Here is a 6,352-nt window from a genome sequence, read left to right as displayed (position 1 = left end):
TATAAACACTGCCTACTTTTCAGATTAAATATATAACATTTAATAGCGTATGGCTTTGGATGTGATTTATAGATTAAGAGTAACAAAGCTAATTGTAATGTGTGTCCAATCAAACTATATAAGCAGAGACCCTGATTCCAGCGATGTGTCACTTACTTTGCTGCTTGCTGAAGTTTTGATAAAGATCAGTTTTATTTGCTTAAGATCCACGAGTTCTCGATATGCTGTTCTATGTATAACCTCACCCACACCACTGATTGGCAGCTGTGTACAATGAGCATAGACAGAAAGCTGCTAATCAGGTGAGGGCTGGGTTATACAGAGCTAATGGAGATGGAGGATACATGGCAGCAGTTTTACTAGTTCTCTAGTGATAATAACCTAGCGATAATACAGTGATTTTATCAAAACTACAGCAAGCAGCCCAGTAAATGACATATCATTGGAGTCAGAGTCCCTATCTGTCATGGGTAACAGACAGATCTTTGTTGTCCGGCAATAGAAGGTCACAGTATTTGGCTGCGCAAAATACTCTCTGACTTTTTATTTTTTCTGTTGTCAGTATTCAGTGTACTTGTATCTCATCTGTTGGGTTTTCATCCTTGTTTCTTTAGGACACAGGGGAGCTCCTCTTTATTTCAGTTGCTAATAATCTGTATTTCCCCTTGGGTTTAAATACTCTCATTTTCTCTGGACTTGTACTGGAGATATTTATTTCCTTCACAAAGTCTGGATGCAAGCAGGTGGCTTGCATGCATCAGTAGGATAGTAGCTGCTATTTACTGAACTTCTTACTGAGTCATCTTGCGATAAGTTGTTTGTTGTTTTCCTTTGTTTATTATCCCTGTGTGTCCTTTAGTGCTTGGTGAGGTTGACAAAGAGCTCATCCGAACCGCTCTCTACCTAGGGCCCAGATCAGGGTCAGCCTAGGATTAGGTATCTGGCGCAGCGTGGTGAGGGAATCCAGGGCCCAGTGGTAGGCTTGATCAGCAGTCATCATCTCCTCCTTCCCTAGACTCAGGGTTTCCCCTCCCTTACTTTGTTTGCTTGGTACTTCCCCGTACCTAGTGTGACACTGTCTTTATATATTATTCTGATTTCTAATTAAGGGTTAAATACTTAGTGACAGATTGGCATTTAATTCCCAAAATCCCAGCATAGGTATCATAAATGTTTGTGCGAAATGTCTATAAATCTGCGCCAACCCCAGAGGTTCTGAGGCAAAATCATCACATCTAGACAATAGAGAAAGCCAGGCATGAAGAATATATATTTACAAGCATTTATTAACAAAACAACAAGCTTTGAAATACAATTATATACAATGTGATATACTTCAGAGTTCCAATCTCCAATCTGGGGCTGCGCTTTTTAGTAAATAAAGCAGTGGGCAACCTCAGATTAGTGAATTATCTAAATATAATCCAGTATCAAAACCTTTCATAAATGTTCCTAAAGGCTCTCAAAAGGGCTAACAGTGTGCCAGCTAAAAAAGAAAATGAATATTCACTGCTCCCCACGCCATAATCCCGCCCACCTCTAGGCAGTGAAACCAGCGCCAACCAAGAGGTGGGTAGTATTATCATGGGGAGCAGCGAATATTCATTCTCTTATTTTTTTAAATTATTTTTTTTTTTACTGCACGATATAGACATGCCCACCGACAGCTGTGATTGATTGCAGTGAGACAGCTGTCACTCAGCGTGGGGGCGTGTCTGATTACAAGCAATCATAGGCGCCGGTGGGCAGAGGAAGCAGGGAATAGGAGATTGAATAATGAGCGACCGGCAATTTCAAAAGAGAAGCCGCCACAGTGTGAACGCCGTGCAGCGCAGCATCTGTAATCGGGGAGTATGAGAGAGGGGGTGGGAAGGAGAGACCGACATCGACAGAGAGAGAGATAGAGACAGAGAGAGAGAGAGAGAGACCAAAAGACCTGCGTTTTTTATTGTCAAATAAACATGCAAACGTTCTGCTTAGCATTTTGGTAGCGTTTTTTCTACAACTCATTGATTTCAATGGGTGTAGAACGCTGCCAAAATGAACAAAAGAAGTGACTGCTACTTTTTTAAACGCAGAGATTTTCTCAAATTTTTGACAATCAAAACATTGCGTTTAAAACAGCATCGTGCGCACGGATTTTGCATGATTCTCATAGATACTTTGCTGGTGAAGCAGCACGCATGAATTTTGACAATGTGACGCTGCAGCTTAAAATGCTGCAGAAACGCAAAAAAAAAAAAAAAGAGCAACGTGCGCATGAGCCCTAAACATTTCAATTATTCACAACATGAAAAAGGTTCTTTCCCTGTATGGCTTCAGCAAATGTTTAACGAGATCCGATTTCTGAGAATAACATTTTCCACATTCAGAACATAAAAATGGTTTTTTGATTGATTTTTGATTTTGTGTGATTTTTTTGATGGTAACCAAGACATAATTTCCTAGTAAAATATTTCCCACACTCTGAACATGAATATGGCTTCTCCCCTGTATGAGATCTTTGATGCACAACAAGTTTTGATTTCTGAATAAAACATTTCCCACATTCTGAACATGAAAATGGCTTCTCCCCTGTATGAGATCTTTGATGCACAACAAGTTGTGATTTCTGAATAAAACATTTCCCACATTCTGAACATGAAAATGGCTTCTCCCCTGTGTGAATTTTTTGATGTCTAACAAAGTTTGATTTCCGAATAAAACATTTCCCACATTCTGAACATGAAAATGGCTTCTCCCCTGTGTGAGTTTTTTGATGATTGGAATTTTGGACTTGTTTGAAAAGATCAGATGATAGATCAATCCTAGGAAGGACTGGAGGTATATCTGGGACAACAGCATGCTCCTTATATGTATCATGTGTGATACTTTCATCCTCTGTTATAAATTCTGAAGATATTAGAGGTCCATCTGAACTCCCAATACAGTCATCTGCTAAATATAAACACAATGTTATTAGTTTTTAATGATATTTTGAAAGCACATTGTGTTTTAAACCATAACATCAGAAATTAAACTAGGAACCAAATTATTCTGAATCTATTTTCTAATTTCGAGATCTTAGGGTTACATCTTCGTTAATTCGGACCTCCCATTCCTGTCTCCAAAATATCTCTCCAGTAGCACCAGTTCTCTGAAATTTCCTACAGTAAATAATCTGATTTGTCACGATATGAATACAGGATAGCGAGGCACAAGGGGCTCCTATACTGTCCCTCATGCTAGGAGACCTTAGGCTCTCTCTAACTTCTGGATTACTCCTGTAAGTGGAGATGCCAGTCTTGGGCCTTACTATTCTCCTGACCAGATGACTAATCTGTTATCCCCCTAGGGAAGGAAGGGGCAGGAATATGATGGAAAAAGATTAAAACAAATAAGAAAACCAAAATTCATACATACTGCAAACTCACAGAATTAAACAATGAGAGACTAAGGAGAAAAGAGAGAGCAGGAAAGCAGCAACATAAAAGACAACAAGGGTTAACACCAAAACTGGTCACAGCAACAATTCACAACACCTGACCAGACCAGTATAGGTAAACTACAGCTGGCATTAATGGAATAGTCCACCCAGTATATACAGGAGGGGAGCGAATGACACTGGCTCCCCTACAGCATGTAATGAAAGATATTAACAAGCAGCCTAGCAGAGATTAACTCTTGCTAGCCTGCCTAAGCCTGTGGTTTCATGCCTGTGTCTACTTGAGCTGCTCACAAATATCAAAGAAGTTAGCAGGCAGAGTGCAGTATCCACAGATCCTGACGCTGCCATGCCAGTTGTCAGAAGCTGCAAAATTCTCCTAGTAACATTGACACACAACATAGACAATTTCAATGAGGGTTTTTTTTAAGACGAAAATAAAATAGATAAAGACAGATGTCGGATATTTAACAGTGTTGTCCGGGACTGTAACGTTGATGGCCTATTCTGAGGCTTTTTAACCAATGCAGGTAGCAGGGTCTTGCGGTCTATACAAATATGTCTTCAAACCAAAAGAAGAAAAAGGGTTAATCCCGCACAATCTGCCAGAATAAAGGCTGCTTTACACGTTTCAATTAAACGTGCGATCGCATTTGTGATTGCACCCGCCCCCATCGCTTGTGCGGCATGGCCAATTTGTTGCCCGTGTTGCACAATGCTGTAACCCCCCGTCACACGTACTTACCTGCCATACGACCTCGCTGTGGGCGGCGAACATCCACTTCCTGAAGGGGGAGGGACGTTCAGCGTTACAGCGACGTCACACAGCAACCGCCCAATAGAAGTGGAGGGGCGGAGATGAGCGGGACGTAAACATCCCGCCCACCTCCTTCCGCATAGCCGGCGGGACACAGGTAAGCGGTGTTCATCATTCCCGGGGTGTCACACACAGCGATGTATGCTGCCTCGGGAACATTGAACAACCGGATGTTCAATTTTTAGAAAATGAACGATGTGTATGCGATCAATGTTTTTGCGTACAATCGGAATTGCACGTAGGTGTCACACGCAACTACAACACTAACGATGCCGGATGTGCGTCACTTAAGACATGACCCCGCCGACACATCGTTAGATATATTGTAGCGTGTAAAACCCGCTTAAGATGTGGAAATGTTGAAAGATTAATAACATCATGTCACATGACTCTGATGTGATCAAAGGTCCTTAAACAATCAACTTTAGAATACCTCTGATGGCGTCCCTAAGAGAGTGCGGTTCCTGAGAAATTGCGCAGTTTGTTTCCTCCCAACACTGGTCCTGACTGTAACTAGATCTTATTATTTTATTTCAACCATTCTCCAAAAATCCCAACAAATCATGCTAGCTCTTATTTTTGGTGTAGGTCGTCTTTTTGGGGAAACAGGATATTCATGAACCCTCTGCAGGTCTTTGAGTTGCCTTCATAACGACATAAAGAAGGCACTAGAAACAAAACAGCAGAAGAAGAAGAAGCAAAGAAAATACAGCTGAAAAACCAGAGCAGAAAGTCTAAAAATGTAAACACAAAATTAGTGCAGAAAGTACATGAGTAGATATCTCTTACTGGATAGAGCTGGAGGAAACACATCCTGAGGAACATCGGGATCTTCTTGTTTACAGTCCTGTGGGAGAAGAGGACGGGGACATCTCTCTGGTGTTGTCCTCTTACTGGATAGACCTGGAGGAGACACATACAGGGACTGAATTCATTCCTTACATACAGAGAATTATAGGCCGTGTGTATTTAGTCCTGTCTATTACCTGGTGATGTGAGGGGCTGTGGAACCTCCATCATGACGTCCTTGTACAGCTCTTTGTGTCCTTCTAAATACTCCCACTCCTCCATGGAGAAATAGACGGTGACGTCCTGACACCTTATAGGAACCTGACACATACAATGATACCGTCACCCCCGATCCCTTCATAGCGTTACTGTATAATGTCCCAGCATTCCCAGCAGTGTCACCTCTCCAGTCAGCAGCTCAATCATCTTGTAGGTGAGTTCTAGGATCTTCTGGTCATTGATGTCCTCATGTATCGGGGGGTGAGGTGGAGGCCCCGTGATTGGGCTCAGGGGTCTTCCCCATCCCTCAGACACAGGGGCCTGACAGCGCTCACTAGAGGTCTTCTTCACTACTGTGTAATCCTGGTTATGGAGAGACACAGTAATAAATCTCACTCCAGACATTTCCAGAGTCCTCACCTCTCCAGTTCTGTCCATCTGTTATTCCCATAGATAAGAATGATGTAATGCGACGTCATCAGAATCTCTCACCTCTCCAGTAAGCCGGAAGAGGATCTCTAGGGTGAGGTGTAATATCCTCTCCGCCATCTTGTCCCTGTCCATATCCATCCTTCACGGGGAAATCAGGAGAATTCTCTTCTATAGAAGATCTCCACTGAGAGGATCCGATATTATAAGGACCTGAATGGGAAGGAGATGAGGCGATATGTAAAATTAATGGAGATAAGGGAGGTGAGATATCATTTGGGTACTAAAAAATATTCAACATGAAATGTGCTATGTAAATAGTACAACTGTGAAAGTAGCACATTATCGTTATAAAAAAACAATCCTTCATACGACAATGTGAATGGAAAAATAAAAGAGTAATTCCTTCCATAATAAAGCGGGCTTTACACGCTACGACATCGCTAATGCTAAGTCGTTGGGGTCACGGAATTCGTGACGCACACCCGGCCGCATTAGCGATGCCGTTGCGTGTGACACCTATGAGCGATTTTGCATCGTCGCAAAAACGTGCAAAATCGCTCATCGGTGACATGGGGGTCCATTCTCGATTATCGTTACTGCAGCAGTAACAAAGTTGTTCCTCGTTCCTGCGGCAGCACACATCGCTGCGTGTGACGCCGCAGTAACGAGGA

At 42.3% G+C, this 6,352-nt stretch overlaps 1 pseudogene; it reads right to left on the bottom strand.

The window, feature by feature from the left end:
* Window positions 1–1,218: 1,218 nt before the first annotated feature.
* Window positions 1,219–5,883, bottom strand: LOC142258958 (gastrula zinc finger protein XlCGF66.1-like; annotated as a pseudogene).
* Between the last annotated feature and the right edge of the window lie 469 nt (window positions 5,884–6,352).

This window comes from Anomaloglossus baeobatrachus, assembly GCF_048569485.1.
Source record: "Anomaloglossus baeobatrachus isolate aAnoBae1 chromosome 5 unlocalized genomic scaffold, aAnoBae1.hap1 SUPER_5_unloc_2, whole genome shotgun sequence".
Taxonomy (NCBI): Eukaryota; Metazoa; Chordata; class Amphibia; order Anura; family Aromobatidae; genus Anomaloglossus; species Anomaloglossus baeobatrachus.
The sequence above is the reverse complement of the archived record's forward strand: the minus strand, read 5'-3'. Positions and strand labels throughout refer to the sequence as shown.